This window comes from Spinacia oleracea, chromosome 6 (assembly GCF_020520425.1).
Source record: "Spinacia oleracea cultivar Varoflay chromosome 6, BTI_SOV_V1, whole genome shotgun sequence".
Classification (NCBI taxonomy): Eukaryota; Viridiplantae; Streptophyta; class Magnoliopsida; order Caryophyllales; family Amaranthaceae; genus Spinacia; species Spinacia oleracea.
In genome coordinates, this window is record NC_079492.1 from 13053574 (window position 1) to 13075935 (window position 22362).

Below are 22362 nucleotides of genomic sequence, written 5' to 3' on the forward strand. Positions count from 1 at the left end.
AAATCCTTAGACAGCATTCCAAAAATCGTAACAGTATTTTGATTCACTCATGTAATCCTGTACGAACCCTTCTATAAGTAAAACTTACTTAGGACACCTCGGATTGTACATAGTAGGACTCGGATTTTAAATAATTTTCAAATGATTTTTAAAGACTTCTTCGAACATAATAAAGAGTCGTTGGTTTAATCTAAGTATACGTTTGTCTCGATATTGCAAGTGAGTCAAAAGATTTCTAAATATGATTATGGGTAAAGAAAGGCACCTAGCTATTGGTCAAGGCACGCTTCGACATGTGACTACCTTGACCATGGCAATGTCGCACAATACGACATTTACAAGAGCAGTAGCAAAATCACTACTCGAACGTACCTCGCACTAAACGAGTCTGGTTCAAACTATTCATGATCCGTGTCACCATGAATGCATAAAGACGTATGAAAAGCATTATAGCACCAAGCCAATCCCGTAGCTACAATTGGGAGCTTGAGAAAAACACTCTAAAAATACTCGAAGTGACGATTTTATCGCAAATTCTCGACGCTAATGCTATACATACGTCATAGGGGCACAATCCTAAGGTTTGATCATGTAAAACGAACCTTAGAATGGCTACAACCCCTCCCAAATTCTAAGCACTACTTAGAATATATAAAGTCACCCCACTATCAAGGGTAACTGAAAATCGCGAGTCACCAAAACTCCGACCAAACCACTGCACATAACGCTCGCCCTATAAAACGACCGTTACACAGTCTACGTCGTTCCAAAGCAAAAGCGAAAGAAAAAATCAAGGATAAGAACTGTCAAAATATACCCAGAAATCATTTTCAACGCCTAGAGCTGGGCGCCGATATCTTTAACGCCCCAGCCTGGGCGCTGAATCTTTCTGCTAGCCAAGTTTTATCCAGATATAAAAATAAGAAAGAAACACCTATGAATCCTCGCATCGAACGAAGTAATAAGCCGTGCAAACCCACGCAGAAGGTGCTACACTTATTCGAGCACCTGAACAAGGCATGATGAAATACTCCAATGCAAATGATATCCCAACACTTGGAGGAATGTTCTAAGACACGCCGTTAGGCCACACAAGCCTGCGTTGCACCATAATCCCACAATACAAATCTAAAAAAGGGTAAGGCACATTGCACTAATGCAAGCACGACCAAGAGTAAGAGGCAAAGACTACTTATGCCCAAATTCAAAATGCAAGCCACACGACTTCTACATTAAGGATTAAAGGTAGCAAAACATTACCTACCACGGAAGGGATAGCTCGCACCTACACGAGCGAAACCCCAAGGCATCTTTCTCGAAAGAACCTACAAAATCGTACGCCAAAAGGAAGCATCCCAACATGCATACTTGGGAGCTCCAAGCTACGAAACAACCATAGCAAAATAAAAAAAATCTCGAAGCAAATGTTTGAACAATCGAAAGGGCACGATGTTTGAGCCCACTTCATGAATGGGCCTAAACCCTATCAAGCTTCTAAGCAAACTATTCAAAATCAGTCGTTGCTCAAAAAAAAAATGAAACAATTCGAGCAATCTGATTAATGGACCGCACACAACGGCCATTCTATGAACGCTCGAACACGTTCAAAAAAAATATAAGAGCGATCAAAGTCTTACACCTCAAGGTATGTTCCTCGGGCCATATAGACTCGCCCAACTATCGCAATAATTGTACGCCTTAAGAGCAACAGTTCCTTAAAATAATCGCCCCAAAGCGACGAGCACCGTAGTCCACCAATCGGCTACGGCTTCTCAAAGAAAATCATCACGTTCTAAAAACAAAGAAAAAAACAAAAGAAAAGAGAATACATAGAACTTCCCAGTGAAATAAACGAATGAACAAGAGGCCAACTATGAAACCTCGCCAGAAATTATTTTCAGCGCCCAGCGCTGGGCGCCGAATTCTTTAACGCCCAGGCTTGGGTGCCGAAAATGAATCCAGGCTCAAAAGGCCCTAACTTCTATTGGGCCCTGCCATATTTCGGCTTGAAAATTGCCGATTTCTTCACTGAAAGTCGCACCTTACGGCTTTGTTAAGAGTAGCACACCACTACAAAGGTCGCTCGCACATACGAGCATGACCCCAAACATGATTACAAGATGCGAAAAACAACCGACGAGCCCCAGTGCTTGGGGGCTCACGAAAAAAATAGACTCCAACGAGGAGCGCGCGATCAAAATCACATTCCCGGACTGCGCCATGCACCATGTCATGTTTGGATATCTCAAAAAATATATTGTTAAACAAAAATATACACAGTGTGGACCCACTTATAGGACACATCTAATCAGGAAATATTACGACCCACCAACAGGTTGTAATCACAAAAGCCCTTCTACATAGGCAAAATAAGAAATTCAAAATGGGCTCGCCCACCCTCAGCGGGCGGGGTCTGCGTCACTAGCCGCGCAGGTCCTCCGTTTTCGAAAATGAAAAGAAAATAAAATCTTCAAAATAAAACAGGCTCGCCATCTTCAGCCGGCGGGGTCTACGTCACAAACCGCGTAGGTCCTTATTTTCAAAAAAGCAAAATAAATTTCAAAATAGATTCGTCCACTTCTATCAGACGGGGTGTCCACCCTTAGCGGACAGGTTCACCATCTTCAGCCGGCGGGGTCTACGTCACAAACCGCATAGGTCCTTATTTTCAAAAACATCAAAACAGATTCGTCCACTTCTATCGGACGGGGGGTCCACCCTCAGCGGACAGGCTCGCCCACCTTCAGCGGGCGGGGTCTGCGTCACTAACAGCGCAGGTCCTTAGTCGCTGCAGCGATAAATTTTATCGGTTTTCCCTTTTTCCGAAAATTAAAGGATCGGTTTTCCCTTTTTCCGAAAATTAAAGGATTGGTTTTCCCTTTTTCCAAAAATTAAAGGATTGGTTTTCCCTTTTTCCAAAAATTAAAGGATTGGTTTTTCGTTTTTCCAAAAAAGAACGATGTGCTGGATTTTCCTTCGTTTTACGTCCTATAAAAACAAGGGGGTTTTCTCGTTTACTAGCCCTGAAAATGAGAATCTTTAAAAACGTTTTACCTCGTGATTTGGCTTGGCCAGGCCCAATTACACTTTATAGCTTTGATTTCGAAAACATCTGTAGCTACTCCCAATGAAAAAGTGAGGGAGTTCCTATGCGTCTTTAGATACTTCCAATGACAAAGTGAGGGAGTATTCTATACTATCCGTTGACAAATCCCAATGACACGTGAGGGATATGTCGACACTTCAAGTGATGACCCTTAAGTCAAATGTTATCACTCGGGGGCTCGTGAGACCCTCGCCAAAACAGGTCACATACACCATGGCTTGTGTGACGCACTCCGTCTAATACTTTGACCATCGTCTTACTCCAAGACTCAGTCAAAGTGGGGGCTAACTGTAGACACCTACTTTTGTCCCCGTTCCCGCAAGGGAAAGGTTCGATGATGAAAGCATAAAAACTCCACTTGACAACGCATCTCCTATAAAATAAACGAATCTCGATTCCCCATTTCATTTCACCCGAAACCTGCTATTTATGGAAGCCTGCTAAAAATAGTAACTGCCGTAAAAGGTAGCTTCTAAAAGTGGCAAATCATAAAAGATAGAAACCTGTCAGAATTAGGTGTTGCACTCCAACATAAATCCTAAATGAGATTGAAAACCGCGAGAATCCTATTCCTAATAGGATTCGGAAATAAGAGTTACGTATTAATCAAAATCCTAACGAGCCTAGAGTTCGTAACGGGCCCAGACGCATTCCGTCATGAAATTGATACGCGCTAAAAGACTCGAATTAATCTCAAACTCTACGGATTTTAGGAATCCGAATCTGACTAAAAAAAACTGCCCAGATCCTATTTTCAACGCCTGGCTCTGGGCGCCAAAATCTTCGGCGCCCAGGCCTGGGCGCTGAAAGTACCTGGGAACGTCTCTTTTCCTAATTCTTTGCGGATTAGAACTATGCAATTCTATCTTTCCACGAACTCTTCCCTATAAATAGGCCCCTAGTTTCGACGTGAAAGGACACACAACAACACATAATATATTCTGAGTATTGACTCTAAACCCCTTTGCCTAAGCCTCTAGCTGCGAAACTGTTCACGCGTTCTGTCGCAATTGATCCATAAATCGAACAGAACGTATCCTGTCCCATAATTGAGATTCGTTAAATAAAAAGGAGAAATAGCAAAGTCAAAGTGGTTAGTTTTCTGAGGACCGTGACGCACCTCTCAAGGGTGCGTCGTAACGTGTCCCTTTTCGATGATTTAACTGCTTTCCTCGCCCTTTTTATGAACTGTTAAACTAACCTAATCTGATTGTTCTATCACGCCTAATAAATATAATATTTTTGGGAAATCGGATTATCATGCTAGGTCCCTTAATGCTATTTAAATCAGATAATCGCGATCGAATTAGTATTATATGTTGCATATTGCTAAAATCAACTCAGATTAGTTTAATAGTTAACGCATGTCCCTTCAATTATTTATGCTGAGCTAGTAAGGATATCCTGCCTCTGGAGTTATCGACGAGCGAAATACTCCTCTCGGTAGTTACAGTCCCCCGAACCCTCAATCTCTACCTTGCGGGTGTATGTTGAGAGATCCCCACACCAGGGATCACAAGGGAACCTACGGCCGTCGTGGTCAAACATAATTGCACTCCCTTTATGTCACGATAACCGGGTTTTGTCAGTTTTTCTCATTGTCGTTAAAAACTGAATGACGACTCCTATATTACTAGTCAATTAGGTGTAAACTCACAGGAAATCCAATTACACTTGATTGAATAAAAAGAATCGTCACACCCACGAGGGACAAGGTTACGCATTAGCCTCGCGCTTTTTCGACCCCCTCATAGTATCATTTATTTATCTTACAAGTTACATGTAAATTAATCCATTCCAAAATATGCAATATTGTTCACCTTTTCACTACATTTTTTCTCAACTATAGTTTTAGGGTTAAACACCCGGAGATTTTGTCTCAATGAGCATAGGCGTAGGAGACTATTAAATATAATGACACAAATAATATATATAGATGACTCACCTTAAGTGCAGAGCAGTAGAGCATGCTCAACCTGAAGTTCTCCGGTTTGTACAATTCTACAACAACAAATTCAATAGCACAAATTGAAGAAAATTTCTATTTGGTACCTGGCCTAATTTGATCCTCCAATGCAGGATATGTTTACCAGTTGGGACTGGGACACTTTAACCTTATGGTAATTGGCAATGACAGAGTGCTGCAACATCCACAAATTATGAAAAGCTGCAAAAAGAGGTGACAGAAATTACGAGATATGGATTTAGTGTAAAAGAAAATGATTTAGATCATATGAGCTAGTTGAATGTCGTGATCAAGGTTCAAGGAGACTCTACGGCTACATCTTTCAATTTCTTTGTTGTCATATTCGCGAATCAACTCAAGAAACCCACAAAATAATGGAAATGAAGAACAACAAACACAAATAATATAGATAATCAGTTTTACACACTTCATAACTTATAGAGTTGTTGATCTCACTTAACAGCAAGAAACCATTGCCTCGACTCTTGTTCTTGAACTTGTTGTCAACCGCAAACCACGCACGGCCATTGACACGTGCGTCATACCCATTATTTCCAAAGCCCAAAACCTGTTCTTACGCCACCATTAGCGTAATAACCATATAACTTGTTTGGATACATCCTGTTGATATACCCTGGAGCCGTCCCCATGCTACTCTTCGGCCTTGGTTGACGTAAACTCGTGACACTAGCTTGAGGCTGCAAATTGTGAGTCCTAGTAGATGTGATCCTCATGCTTGACCAATACCCCTATAAATCATCCTATCTCATTCAACCCGCCTTTCAAACCGTCTTGAGTCACGAATATAAAAAAAAAAAAAAAAGACAAATGAAAAGTACAAAAAATGTAAATAATACAAAAGCAAACTTTGCAAAGCGCCTCTAAAGTTAGTCTAAAAAGGAAAAGAAGCATTTAGCGCACAAAAAAAGATCCTCCTAGAAGTCATTTTTCAGCGCCCATAGCTGGGCGCCGAAATCTTTAGCGCCCCAGCCTGGGCGCTGATTCTCTCTGCTTGCTAAACTCTGTCCAGAAGTGCTCGTCATTTTATCCCCACGTGCACGGAAAAATAACGAACACTTGGGGGGTACAACACGTATTCAGACATACGTACCACCAAAAAAATACATGTACTCAAAAAATATATAAAACAAATTTTTGGCCTACGGCAAGGCAGCAGATTAAAATAATAATAAACTTCACTTATTCTACCGTTTCAAATAATATGTTTCCACCTCAGAACATACTTATCGAATTCGGCATTCCAAGAAACCATTCTCTAGGCTAAGAACTACGCAGGACCTGATTCCAAATTAAATCTATTTAAGGCGGATACGTAGGCAATCCATGATTCGGTCCAACCAATTTGCAAAAATATTAAAGCCTATAGAAAAACAAGAATAAAAATAGAAGTCCCTTATTGAAATTTAATTACTTGCAACCCAAGTCGAAAGAAAAATTGAAAGCACGAAAAAGAATCCAAGTCATCAAGATGCCAAAATTAATGAGCACACATCGAAAAATAATAAGGGCACGTACCCTTGCCAGAAAGAGCACTCACACTCCTAGGCACTTAGCAAAGACTCAAAAGATCACTCTGCCTCAATTGAATGGGGGCTAGCGCAAGCGTCCATGACCTCTAAAATACTCGACTTGACCCACCCTAAAGCGAACTAACTCACTTAACGACTTTCTTTCACCACTAGACACAGTCATGACCGCCAACAAGTAGTAAAGGCAGTGAGCTTGCAATGAAAAAGATTGTTCTACGGCATCGCCCCATCATTCCTTCGAACTCAGGGCACCCGTTCATGGTAATTCGAATGCTTGCTAATCTCCTTTGAAAAAATCAAACATTGTCGATAGGACTTGGCACTTAACCAAGGCTCACCCTACTCAGATATATGACATGGGCATCTAAAATCGAAATCTGAAAGCATCATTAATGGGAAGACATAACAGCAACTGGGGGCTAAAAAGTGAAATGAAAGAGCTAGGGAAAGAACTAAGTATACCTTGACCTTTTGTGCAGACATACACCAAGTAAATCTAAGTCAATTTGAAAACGGTTTATATTCCCGTAATTCTGGAAAAGATGGCCCTAAAAGCTTAAAAGCATATGCCAAACGGGCACAAGTAATGTCTTGACGCCTGCACCCTGGCTTCCAGCAAATCCTTAGACAGCATTCCAAAAATCGTAACAGTATTTTGATTCACTCATGTAATCCTGTACGAACCCTTCTATAAGTAAAACTTACTTAGGACACCTCGGATTGTACATAGTAGGACTCGGATTTTAAATAATTTTCAAATGATTTTTAAAGACTTCTTCGAACATAATAAAGAGTCGTTGGTTTAATCTAAGTATACGTTTGTCTCGATATTGCAAGTGAGTCAAAAGATTTCTAAATATGATTATGGGTAAAGAAAGGCACCTAGCTATTGGTCAAGGCACGCTTCGACATGTGACTACCTTGACCATGGCAATGTCGCACAATACGACATTTACAAGAGCAGTAGCAAAATCACTACTCGAACGTACCTCGCACTAAACGAGTCTGGTTCAAACTATTCATGATCCGTGTCACCATGAATGCATAAAGACGTATGAAAAGCATTATAGCACCAAGCCAATCCCGTAGCTACAATTGGGAGCTTGAGAAAAACACTCTAAAAATACTCGAAATGACGATTTTATCGCAAATTCTCGACGCTAATGCTATACATACGTCATAGGGGCACAATCCTAAGGTTTGATCATGTAAAACGAACCTTAGAATGGCTACAACCCCTCCCAAATTCTAAGCACTACTTAGAATATATAAAGTCACCCCACTATCAAGGGTAACTGAAAATCGCGAGTCACCAAAACTCCGACCAAACCACTGCACATAACGCTCGCCCTATAAAACGACCGTTACACAGTCTACGTCGTTCCAAAGCAAAAGCGAAAGAAAAAATCAAGGATAAGAACTGTCAAAATATACCCAGAAATCATTTTCAACGCCTAGAGCTGGGCGCCGATATCTTTAACGCCCCAGCCTGGGCGCTGAATCTTTCTGCTAGCCAAGTTTTATCCAGATATAAAAATAAGAAAGAAACACCTATGAATCCTCGCATCGAACGAAGTAATAAGCCGTGCAAACCCACGCAGAAGGTGCTACACTTATTCGAGCACCTGAACAAGGCATGATGAAATACTCCAATGCAAATGATATCCCAACACTTGGAGGAATGTTCTAAGACACGCCGTTAGGCCACACAAGCCTGCGTTGCACCATAATCCCACAATACAAATCTAAAAAAGGGTAAGGCACATTGCACTAATGCAAGCACGACCAAGAGTAAGAGGCAAAGACTACTTATGCCCAAATTCAAAATGCAAGCCACACGACTTCTACATTAAGGATTAAAGGTAGCAAAACATTACCTACCACGGAAGGGATAGCTCGCACCTACACGAGCGAAACCCCAAGGCATCTTTCTCGAAAGAACCTACAAAATCGTACGCCAAAAGGAAGCATCCCAACATGCATACTTGGGAGCTCCAAGCTACGAAACAACCATAGCAAAATAAAAAAAATCTCGAAGCAAATGTTTGAACAATCGAAAGGGCACGATGTTTGAGCCCACTTCATGAATGGGCCTAAACCCTATCAAGCTTCTAAGCAAACTATTCAAAATCAGTCGTTGCTCAAAAAAAAAATGAAACAATTCAAGCAATCTGATTAATGGACCGCACACAACGGCCATTCTATGAACGCTCGAACACGTTCAAAAAAAATATAAGAGCGATCAAAGTCTTACACCTCAAGGTATGTTCCTCGGGCCATATAGACTCGCCCAACTATCGCAATAATTGTACGCCTTAAGAGCAACAGTTCCTTAAAATAATCGCCCCAAAGCGACGAGCACCGTAGTCCACCAATCGGCTACGGCTTCTCAAAGAAAATCATCACGTTCTAAAAACAAAGAAAAAAACAAAAGAAAAGAGAATACATAGAACTTCCAAGTGAAATAAACGAATGAACAAGAGGCCAACTATGAAACCTCGCCAGAAATTATTTTCAGCGCCCAGCGCTGGGCGCCGAATTCTTTAACGCCCAGGCTTGGGTGCCGAAAATGAATCCAGGCTCAAAAGGCCCTAACTTCTATTGGGCCCTGCCATATTTCGGCTTGAAAATTGCCGATTTCTTCACTGAAAGTCGCACCTTACGGCTTTGTTAAGAGTAGCACACCACTACAAAGGTCGCTCACACATACGAGCATGACCCCAAACATGATTACAAGATGCGAAAAACAACCGACGAGCCCCAGTGCTTGGGAGCTCACGAAAAAAATAGACTCCAACGAGGAGCGCGCGATCAAAATCACATTCCCGGACTGCGCCATGCACCATGTCATGTTTGGATATCTCAAAAAATATATTGTTAAACAAAAATATACACAGTGTGGACCCACTTATAGGACACATCTAATCAGGAAATATTACGACCCACCAACAGGTTGTAATCACAAAAGCCCTTCTACAAAGGCAAAATAAGAAATTCAAAATGGGCTCGCCCACCCTCAGCGGGCGGGGTCTGCGTCACTAGCCGCGCAGGTCCTCCGTTTTCGAAAATGAAAAGAAAATAAAATCTTCAAAATAAAACAGGCTCGCCATCTTCAGCCGGCGGGGTCTACGTCACAAACCGCGTAGGTCCTTATTTTCAAAAAAGCAAAATAAATTTCAAAATAGATTCGTCCACTTCTATCAGACGGGGTGTCCACCCTTAGCGGACAGGTTCACCATCTTCAGCCGGCGGGGTCTACGTCACAAACCGCATAGGTCCTTATTTTCAAAAACATCAAAACAGATTCGTCCACTTCTATCGGACGGGGGGTCCACCCTCAGCGGACAGGCTCGCCCACCTTCAGCGGGCGGGGTCTGCGTCACTAACAGCGCAGGTCCTTAGTCGCTGCAGCGATAAATTTTATCGGTTTTCCCTTTTTCCGAAAATTAAAGGATCGGTTTTCCCTTTTTCCGAAAATTAAAGAATTGGTTTTCCCTTTTTCCAAAAATTAAAGGATTGGTTTTCCCTTTTTCCAAAAATTAAAGGATTGGTTTTTCGTTTTTCCAAAAAAGAACGATGTGCTGGATTTTTCTTCGTTTTACGTCCTATAAAAACAAGGGGGTTTTCTCGTTTAGCTAGCCCTGAAAATGAGAATCTTTAAAAACGTTTTACCTCGTGATTTGGCTTGGCCAGGCCCAATTACACTTTATAGCTTTGATTTCGAAAACATCTGTAGCTACTCCCAATGAAAAAGTGAGGGAGTTCCTATGCGTCTTTAGATACTTCCAATGACAAAGTGAGGGAGTATTCTATCCGTTGACAAATCCCAATGACACGTGAGGGATATGTCGACACTTCAAGTGATGACCCTTAAGTCAAATGTTATCACTCGGGGGCTCGTGAGACCCTCGCCAAAACAGGTCACATACACCATGGCTTGTGTGACGCACTCCGTCTAATACTTTGACCATCGTCTTACTCCAAGACTCAGTCAAAGTGGGGGCTAACTGTAGACACCTACTTTTGTCCCCGTTCCCGCAAGGGAAAGGTTCGATGATGAAAGCATAAAAACTCCACTTGACAACGCATCTCCTATAAAATAAACGAATCTCGATTCCCCATTTCATTTCACCCGAAACCTGCTATTTATGGAAGCCTGCTAAAAATAGTAACTGCCGTAAAAGGTAGCTTCTAAAAGTGGCAAATCATAAAAGATAGAAACCTGTCAGAATTAGGTGTTGCACTCCAACATAAATCCTAAATGAGATTGAAAACCGCGAGAATCCTATTCCTAATAGGATTCGGAAATAAGAGTTACGTATTAATCAAAATCCTAACGAGCCTAGAGTTCGTAACGGGCCCAGACGCATTCCGTCATGAAATTGATACGCGCTAAAAGACTCGAATTAATCTCAAACTCTACGGATTTTAGGAATCCGAATCTGACTAAAAAAAACTGCCCAGATCCTATTTTCAACGCCTGGCTCTGGGCGCCAAAATCTTCGGCGCCCAGGCCTGGGCGCTGAAAGTACCTGGGAACGTCTCTTTTCCTAATTCTTTGCGGATTAGAACTATGCAATTCTATCTTTCCACGAACTCTTCCCTATAAATAGGCCCCTAGTTTCGACGTGAAAGGACACACAACAACACATAATATATTCTGAGTATTGACTCTAAACCCCTTTGCCTAAGCCTCTAGCTGCGAAACTGTTCACGCGTTCTGTCGCAATTGATCCATAAATCGAACAGAACGTATCCTGTCCCATAATTGAGATTCGTTAAATAAAAAGGAGAAATAGCAAAGTCAAAGTGGTTAGTTTTCTGAGGACCGTGACGCACCTCTCAAGGGTGCGTCGTAACGTGTCCCTTTTCGATGATTTAACTGCTTTCCTCGCCCTTTTTATGAACTGTTAAACTAACCTAATCTGATTGTTCTATCACGCCTAATAAATATAATATTTTTGGGAAATCGGATTATCATGCTAGGTCCCTTAATGCTATTTAAATCAGATAATCGCGATCGAATTAGTATTATATGTTGCATATTGCTAAAATCAACTCAGATTAGTTTAATAGTTAACGCATGTCCCTTCAATTATTTATGCTGAGCTAGTAAGGATATCCTGCCTCTGGAGTTATCGACGAGCGAAATACTCCTCTCGGTAGTTACAGTCCCCCGAACCCTCAATCTCTACCTTGCGGGTGTATGTTGAGAGATCCCCACACCAGGGATCACAAGGGAACCTACGGCCGTCGTGGTCAAACATAATTGCACTCCCTTTATGTCACGATAACCGGGTTTTGTCAGTTTTTCTCATTGTCGTTAAAAACTGAATGACGACTCCTATATTACTAGTCAATTAGGTGTAAACTCACAGGAAATCCAATTACACTTGATTGAATAAAAAGAATCGTCACACCCACGAGGGACAAGGTTACGCATTAGCCTCGCGCTTTTTCGACCCCCTCACAGTATCATTTATTTATCTTACAAGTTACATGTAAATTAATCCATTCCAAAATATGCAATATTGTTCACCTTTTCACTACATTTTTTCTCAACTATAGTTTTAGGGTTAAACACCCGGAGATTTTGTCTCAATGAGCATAGGCGTAGGAGACTATTAAATATAATGACACAAATAATATATATAGATGACTCACCTTAAGTGCAGAGCAGTAGAGCATGCTCAACCTGAAGTTCTCCGGTTTGTACAATTCTACAACAACAAATTCAATAGCACAAATTGAAGAAAATTTCTATTTGGTACCTGGCCTAATTTGATCCTCCAATGCAGGATATGTTTACCAGTTGGGACTGGGACACTTTAACCTTATGGTAATTGGCAATGACAGAGTGCTGCAACATCCACAAATTATGAAAAGCTGCAAAAAGAGGTGACAGAAATTACGAGATATGGATTTAGTGTAAAAGAAAATGATTTAGATCATATGAGCTAGTTGAATGTCGTGATCAAGGTTCAAGGAGACTCTACGGCTACATCTTTCAATTTCTTTGTTGTCATATTCGCGAATCAACTCAAGAAACCCACAAAATAATGGAAATGAAGAACAACAAACACAAATAATATAGATAATCAGTTTTACACACTTCATAACTTATAGAGTTGTTGATCTCACTTAACAGCAAGAAACCATTACCTCGACTCTTGTTCTTGAACTTGTTGTCAACCGCAAACCACGCACGGCCATTGACACGTGCGTCATACCCATTATTTCCAAAGCCCAAAACCTGTTCTTACGCCACCATTAGCGTAATAACCATATAACTTGTTTGGATACATCCTGTTGATATACCCTGGAGCCGTCCCCATGCTACTCTTCGGCCTTGGTTGACGTAAACTCGTGACACTAGCTTGAGGCTGCAAATTGTGAGTCCTAGTAGATGTGATCCTCATGCTTGACCAATACCCCTATAAATCATCCTATCTCATTCAACCCGCCTTTCAAACCGTCTTGAGTCACGAATATAAAAAAAAAAAAAAAGACAAATGAAAAGTACAAAAAATGTAAATAATACAAAAGCAAACTTTGCAAAGCGCCTCTAAAGTTAGTCTAAAAAGGAAAAGAAGCATTTAGCGCACAAAAAAAGATCCTCCTAGAAGTCATTTTTCAGCGCCCATAGCTGGGCGCCGAAATCTTTAGCGCCCCAGCCTGGGCGCTGATTCTCTCTGCTTGCTAAACTCTGTCCAGAAGTGCTCGTCATTTTATCCCCACGTGCACGGAAAAATAACGAACACTTGGGGGGTACAACACGTATTCAGACATACGTACCACCAAAAAAATACATGTACTCAAAAAATATATAAAACAAATTTTTGGCCTACGGCAAGGCAGCAGATTAAAATAATAATAAACTTCACTTATTCTACCGTTTCAAATAATATGTTTCCACCTCAGAACATACTTATCGAATTCGGCATTCCAAGAAACCATTCTCTAGGCTAAGAACTACGCAGGACCTGATTCCAAATTAAATCTATTTAAGGCGGATACGTAGGCAATCCATGATTCGGTCCAACCAATTTGCAAAAATATTAAAGCCTATAGAAAAACAAGAATAAAAATAGAAGTCCCTTATTGAAATTTAATTACTTGCAACCCAAGTCGAAAGAAAAATTGAAAGCACGAAAAAGAATCCAAGTCATCAAGATGCCAAAATTAATGAGCACACATCGAAAAATAATAAGGGCACGTACCCTTGCCAGAAAGAGCACTCACACTCCTAGGCACTTAGCAAAGACTCAAAAGATCACTCTGCCTCAATTGAATGGGGGCTAGCGCAAGCGTCCATGACCTCTAAAATACTCGACTTGACCCACCCTAAAGCGAACTAACTCACTTAACGACTTTCTTTCACCACTAGACACAGTCATGACCGCCAACAAGTAGTAAAGGCAGTGAGCTTGCAATGAAAAAGATTGTTCTACGGCATCGCCCCATCATTCCTTCGAACTCAGGGCACCCGTTCATGGTAATTCGAATGCTTGCTAATCTCCTTTGAAAAAATCAAACATTGTCGATAGGACTTGGCACTTAACCAAGGCTCACCCTACTCAGATATATGACATGGGCATCTAAAATCGAAATCTGAAAGCATCATTAATGGGAAGACATAACAGCAACTGGGGGCTAAAAAGTGAAATGAAAGAGCTAGGGAAAGAACTAAGTATACCTTGACCTTTTGTGCAGACATACACCAAGTAAATCTAAGTCAATTTGAAAACGGTTTATATTCCCGTAATTCTGGAAAAGATGGCCCTAAAAGCTTAAAAGCATATGCCAAACGGGCACAAGTAATGTCTTGACGCCTGCACCCTGGCTTCCAGCAAATCCTTAGACAGCATTCCAAAAATCGTAACAGTATTTTGATTCACTCATGTAATCCTGTACGAACCCTTCTATAAGTAAAACTTACTTAGGACACCTCGGATTGTACATAGTAGGACTCGGATTTTAAATAATTTTCAAATGATTTTTAAAGACTTCTTCGAACATAATAAAGAGTCGTTGGTTTAATCTAAGTATATCTTTGTCTCGATATTGCAAGTGAGTCAAAAGATTTCTAAATATGATTATGGGTAAAGAAAGGCACCTAGCTATTGGTCAAGGCACGCTTCGACATGTGACTACCTTGACCATGGCAATGTCGCACAATACGACATTTACAAGAGCAGTAGCAAAATCACTACTCGAACGTACCTCGCACTAAACGAGTCTGGTTCAAACTATTCATGATCCGTGTCACCATGAATGCATAAAGACGTATGAAAAGCATTATAGCACCAAGCCAATCCCGTAGCTACAATTGGGAGCTTGAGAAAAACACTCTAAAAATACTCGAAGTGACGATTTTATCGCAAATTCTCGACGCTAATGCTATACATACGTCATAGGGGCACAATCCTAAGGTTTGATCATGTAAAACGAACCTTAGAATGGCTACAACCCCTCCCAAATTCATAGAACTTCCAAGTGAAATAAACGAATGAACAAGAGGCCAACTATGAAACCTCGCCAGAAATTATTTTCAGCGCCCAGCGCTGGGCGCCGAATTCTTTAACGCCCAGGCTTGGGCGCCGAAAATGAATCCAGGCTCAAAAGGCCCTAACTTCTATTGGGCCCTGCCATATTTCGGCTTGAAAATTGCCGATTTCTTCACTGAAAGTCGCACCTCACGGCTTTGTTAAGAGTAGCACACCACTACAAAGGTCGCTCACACATACGAGCATGACCCCAAACATGATTACAAGATGCGAAAAACAACCGACGAGCCCCAGTGCTTGGGGGCTCACGAAAAAAATAGACTCCAACGAGGAGCGCGCGATCAAAATCACATTCCCGGACTGCGCCATGCACCATGTCATGTTTGGATATCTCAAAAAATATATTGTTAAACAAAAATATACACAGTGTGGACCCACTTATAGGACACATCTAATCAGGAAATATTACGACCCACCAACAGGTTGTAATCACAAAAGCCCTTCTACATAGGCAAAATGAGAAATTCAAAATGGGCTCGCCCACCCTCAGCGGGCGGGGTCTGCGTCACTAGCCGCGCAGGTCCTCCGTTTTCGAAAATGAAAAGAAAATAAAATCTTCAAAATAAAACAGGCTCGCCATCTTCAGCCGGCGGGGTCTACGTCACAAACCGCGTAGGTCCTTATTTTCAAAAAAGCAAAATAAATTTCAAAATAGATTCGTCCACTTCTATCAGACGGGGTGTCCACCCTTAGCGGACAGGTACGTCACAAACCGCATAGGTCCTTATTTTCAAAAACATCAAAACAGATTCGTCCACTTCTATCGGACGGGGGGTCCACCCTCAGCGGACAGGCTCGCCCACCTTCAGCGGGCGGGGTCTGCGTCACTAACAGCGCAGGTCCTTAGTCGCTGCAGCGATAACTTTTATCGGTTTTCCCTTTTTCCGAAAATTTAAGGATCGGTTTTCCCTTTTTCCGAAAATTAAAGGATTGGTTTTCCCTTTTTCCAAAAATTAAAGGATTGGTTTTCCCTTTTTCCAAAAATTAAAGGATTGGTTTTTCGTTTTTCCAAAAAAGAACGATGTGCTGGATTTTCCTTCGTTTTACGTCCTATAAAAACAAGGGGGTTTTCTCGTTTAGCTAGCCCTGAAAATGAGAATCTTTAAAAACGTTTTACCTCGTGATTGGGCTTGGCCAGGCCCAATTACACTTTATAGCTTTGATTTCGAAAACATCTGTAGCTACTCCCAATGAAAAAGTGAGGGAGTTCCTATGCGTCTTTAGATACTTCCAATGACAAAGTGAGGGAGTATTCTATACTATCCGTTGACAAATCCCAATGACACGTGAGGGATATGTCGACACTTCAAGTGATGACCCTTAAGTCAAATGTTATCACTCGGGGGCTCATGAGACCCTCGCCAAAACAGGTCACATACACCATGGTTTGTGTGACGCACTCCGTCTAATACTTTCACCATCGTCTTACTCCAAGACTCAGTCAAAGTGGGGGCTAACTGTAGACACCTACTTTTGTCCCCGTTCCCGCAAGGGAAAGGTTCGATGATGAAAGCATAAAAACTCCACTTGACAACGCATCTCCTATAAAATAAACGAATCTCGTTTCCCCATTTCATTTCACCCGAAACCTGCTATTTATGGAAGCCTGCTAAAAATAGTAACTGCCGTAAAAGGTAGCTTCTAAAAGTGGCAAATCATAAAAGATAGAAACCTGTCAGAATTAGGTGTTGCACTCCAACATAAATCCTAAATGAGATAGAAAACCGCGAGAATCCTATTCCTAATAGGATTCGGAAATAAGAGTTACGTATTAATCAAAATCCTAACGAGCCTAGAGTTCGTAACGGGCCCAGACGCATTCCGTCATGAAATTGATACGCGCTAAAAGACTCGAATTAATCTCAAACTCTACGGATTTTAGGAATCCGAATCTGACTAAACAAAACTACCCAGATCCTATTTTCAACGCCTGGCTCTGGGTGCCGAAATCTTCGGCGCCCAGGCCTGGGCGCTGAAAGTACCTGGGAACGTCTCTTTTCCTAATTCTTTGCGGATTAGAACTCTGCAATTCTATCTTTCCACGAACTCTTCCCTATAAATAGGCCCCTAGTTTCGACGTGAAAGCACACACAACAACACATAATATATTCTGAGTATTGACTCTAAACCCCTTAGCCTAAGCCTCTCGCTGCGAAACTGTTCACGCGTTCTGTCGCAATCGATCCATAAATCGAACAGAACGTATCCTGTCCCATAATTGAGATTCGTTAAATAAAAAGGAGAAATAGCAAAGTCAAAGTGGTTAGTTTTCTGAGGACCGTGACGCACCTCTCAAGGGTGCGTCGTAACGTGTCCCTTTTCGATGATTTAACTGCTTTCCTCGCCCTTTTTATGAACTGTTAAACTAACCTAATCTGATTGTTCTATCACGCCTAATAAATATAATATTTTTGGGAAATCGGATTATCATGCTAGGTCCCTTAATGCTATTTAAGTCAGATAATCGTGATCGAATTAGTATTATATGTTGCATATTGCTAAAATCAACTCAGATTAGTTTAATAGGTAACGCATGTCCCTTCAATTATTTATGCTGAGCTAGTAAGGATATCCTGCCTCTGGAGTTATCGACGAGCGAAATACTCCTCTCGGTAGTTACAGTCCCCCGAACCCTCAATCTCTACCTTGCGGGTGTATGTTGAGAGATCCCCACACCAGGGATCACAAGGGAACCTACGGCCGTCGTGGTCAAACATAATTGCACTCCCTTTATGTCACGATAACCGGGTTTTGTCAGTTTTTCTCATTGTCGTTAAAAACTGAATGGCGACTCCTATATTACTAGTCAATTGGGTGTAAACTCACAGGAAATCCAATTACACTTGATTGAATAAAAAGAATCGTCACACCCACGAGGGACAAGGTCACGCATTAGCCTCGCGCTTTTTCGACCCCCTCACAGTATCATTTATTTATCTTACAAGTTACATGTAAATTAATCCATTCCAAAATATGCAATATTGTTCACCTTTTCACTACATTTTTTCTCAACTATAGTTTTAGGGATAAACACCCGGAGATTTTGTCTCAATGAGCATAGGCGTATGAGACTATTAAATACAATGACACAAATAATATATATAGATGACTCACCTTAAGTGTAGAGCAGTAGAGCATGCTCAACCTGAAGTTCTCCGGTTTGTACAATTCTACAACAACAAATTCAATAGCACAAATTGAAGAAAATTTCTATTTGGTACCTGGCCTAATTTGATCCTCCAATGCAGGATATGTTTACCAGTTGGGACTGGGACACTTTAACCTTACGGTAATTGGCAATGACAGAGTGCTGCAACATCCACAAATTATGAAAGAGGTGACAGAAATTACGAGATATGGATTTAGTGTAAAACAAAATGATTTAGATCATATGAGCTAGTTGAATGTCGTGATCAAGGTTCAAGGAGACTCTACGGCTACATCTTTCAATTTCTTTGTTGTCATATTCGCGAATCAACTCAAGAAACCCACAAAATAATGGAAATGAAGAACAACAAACACAAAAAATATAGATAATCAGTTTTACACACTTCATAACTTATAGAGTTGTTGATCTCACTTAACAGCAGAACGTTAAACAACTCTGCAACTTCTACATCTCATCCATATCTTCCAACTATCAGTTCTAATGTCAATCTAGCTACTTCAAAAAAGCATACTACTATAAGAAGATTTTAAGATATTAGTGTTATTGACTTATTTCAAATTCTTTTGGTTAAAGACTTATAGTGAGCGATTGAAATTTGAAACTTTATTACCTGATGGGTCTGGCTTGATTAAGAGACAAATCAATCTCAGTTGTGTGTCCATGGGAGGATGATCTGCAACACCAGCTCTTGAGTTACATTTATACACCGAAAAGTAAAATGCATAGATTATAAAAAGGCTCACGAATGAGTACATACCACCTTTGTCTCCTTGTATTAATTCACATCCTTGTGGGAAAAGCAAGAGAAGTTCATTCTGGACTAAACATAGGAACAATTTAATGGCTACAACAAGCAACATCTTACTTTAGCAAAAAGAACAGATTCTTATAGTGTAATGCTCGAGATCCCTGTCCTATATTAGCATAAAGAACCAAGGTCACTTACCTTAAAGATCATTTCCACAAATATTGAAGTCAATGAAATTATATCAGCCATATATCCATTCAAAGTCAATTCAATAAGTAAGTTCACCGCCCTCTATCAAAAAAAAAAAAAAAGTAAGTTCACTGTAAATTTCAGAACTAGAAAAACGAATTAAATTATTTGATGTTTAAACCAATTGTACCACGACCTAAATTGGGACCTAACTTCATATAAATAGAGGAATACAAAAAACTAAAATTATGGCTTAACAAAAGAGATCCAAATTTAAACATAAGTAAGCAATTGCATATGCGACAAGCAATGACCAGAAAAAGATCATATTTTGACTTGCCCATGAACATTTTCAGCATGTCAAAAGGTACAGTTGAAGGGCTTGAGGCGCTTTAAAGCATTGTGTTCTGTTTCATAAAGGTCTATTCTGTTCTGTTTCGTAAAGTTCAGTTCTGTTTCGTAAACTCCAGTTCTATCAAAAGTGTTCTGCTTAGTTTCGTACTATTCTGCTCCGTTTTATAAAGTCCAGTTTAGTTTTGTTTTGTAAAGTTCCATTCAGTTGTGTTGCATACATTAGCCAAATATCTAAAGATAAATTTCCTTAACCTACACATAATCGAAATTCAAAAAGAGGAGAGACATCATGATGTGAGACTTAAAATCTATCAAATGAAGAGCCGATACTTCAACATAATTCAATTTCAAATTTTGAAAAAGTGTAGAAAAAGTTACAATCCAAAACACCAATCATTATCAAAGAATTGAAACCCTAAACTACAATGAAAGACTTTAAAGGGAAAATTAAATCCTGCAAATAATACGTAGTATATCCTAAATTTTACAAATAATAAACAAAATTTGATAAAAGCCGCAAGGTAAGTGAATAATTGAAAGAATAAAGGTAAGAGAGCAAGAGAGGGGGCGGAAAACAACCTGTAATTGATGCAGCCTATAAATTTGGTGTACAACATGTAAATCCATGAGTAGATCCGCAGACGGAGGGATTAAGTTTGCAGCTCTAGCCTTCTCTCTATTTGCAAATTTGTAGCTGCTGCATATCCTCCATTACAATCGCTAAACAACCTTGAATATATAGGCAGGTTAAATAAATAAAAAAGTATGCAATCGAATCGATAACATGAGCTATTCAATAAATTATCCATCCCGTATTAACTAATAGATATCATACAATTCGGGCAACACGAAATCTAGAACAAGGAGCTATTGTTCTAATAAGAACACCAAATAGACAAAAATTTATAGTCTAAATTTCCGAAACTAAAGTAGAATATGTAAGAACTTGGTCCTGCATGCACTTAAAGAAAGCCCATTGTACACCTGCAATGATATGCGAGTCATTGAACCCATGCCCACACAGCCTGACACCTCTCACACACACACCCTCAAGCACCTACCAAGAACACAAGCACCAACACAGACCATTTTAAACAATGTATTTACTAAGTGTTAAACTTAAAAATCATACAGACCTGATTGTAGGTTTCTGAACTTCAGCAATAAGTGCTGCTCCCGGATGTAATGGAAGACTTCCAACGCTAACAAATGTTTGCGGTCCTTCCTAATCAGCATAAGACCATGAATATGTAAAATAAAACTATTAGGAAAGTAAGAAAAATATCATATAACTGCAAATCAACTTTTCAAGAAACCTCTTCCTCTTTCTGTTGAAATTCCAGATTGACTCTTCCTTTTTCATGGTTATAGGCCGGCATAACGGATGACAGAAAACATAAGCAAGGGGCCTTGTCCTAGTTAGGATTCAGGATTAACCCTAGGATACAGTAAAAATATAGTAGCCAACACTTCATATATACTGTAGGACACCAGAATATATACATTCATAACTTGCACATTGCTCAATGAGTCACCAAATTTAACTAATGAAAATTCAACCAGACTATTTTTTAGCGATGTAATCAATAAACATATTAGCGTATCTTGTGAAATGTATGCTAACTAATAAAAAATAACCATGGATTCAATAAGATTTGAAAGAAACTCCAACCTAAAGAAAAACTTAAAGAGTTATAACTAAGCCTTTGAAACACCCAAAATCCCAAAAGCCACTAATTTCCATCAAGTACCCCAAGAACCACAATAATCATAGGAAATTAATCAGTGACATTAATCTAAAAGCCAAAAGTGATTACCTAAAGCCCAGAGTAAAGTTCTAAACAGCGTCACATGGAAAGAAGAAAAACAGGGTATGGTAAATATCTGCAGCTGCAAACTGAGTTTTTTACGATTACCTCAGAAAGAAGTCAATGTAATTCAAGATTAGGCGTTCCATATAATTGCACTAAAATTAAAAGAATCCTACAATTAAATCTGCACATCAACATCATCCAGCCCAATCAAACGCATACCGACAAACTGTTTTAATGCCTTTCCAAATGATTTTAAAAGCATATGAAAAATTTATAGTGTGTGCTTCGAGCCTTTGACCCCCCCCTTCATGCACTACAAGTTTGTTTATTAGAGCCGAGAAAAGTCTAAACGTATCTCCACGTCAGGAAATGTCTTAAGAGTATGAGATACCATAAGCATTTAAGCAAAAAAAAAAATCTGCCATCATAAACCATGTAAAGTAAAACAAAATCCTTCAAGTTTATGTCTTAATTGGTTTTGGCCTTCTACATAACTCCTCCATCCACCACTGTTTGTAGCTCACCACAAATGAGACCACGACAAAGCTGCCTAACACCCCCCCTCCCAGAATTTAGAAACCACAAGAAGACTGTTTACATCCAAATGTTCTGTTGCCAGCCTATCTTCATGAGATAGAGATGGTGAAATTGGTAAGACCTGAATCAATAAAGGAGACAGTGTGAAGGAGAAACTATCTTCTAGTTATCCTGGTAAACCTTGAAACTAAAAAAATGGTCTCTGAGTCAAATCACATACAAATTCAAGCAAGATTTCATCCCTAAACTAACCGGCAAGTGGAGGGTTTCAAGTTCGAATCTACACAATATTTTCTTTCCCAAATTTCCTATGCTTGGATTGATCGAAATGGGAAAAAAATTGAAAACCCTAATCGGACATA

At 40.1% G+C, this 22362-nt stretch overlaps 1 long non-coding RNA gene across 1 annotated transcript; it reads right to left on the bottom strand.

Moving 5' to 3' along the window:
• Nucleotides 1-12391: 12391 nt before the first annotated feature.
• Nucleotides 12392-20910, bottom strand: LOC130463900 (uncharacterized). The gene is made up of 4 exons (XR_008924116.1): nt 20786-20910; nt 19116-20378; nt 18969-19031; nt 12392-12508 (listed from the first exon to the last, which is right to left on the bottom strand). It is a non-coding gene; the product is annotated as an uncharacterized lncRNA (long non-coding RNA).
• Between the last annotated feature and the right edge of the window lie 1452 nt (nt 20911-22362).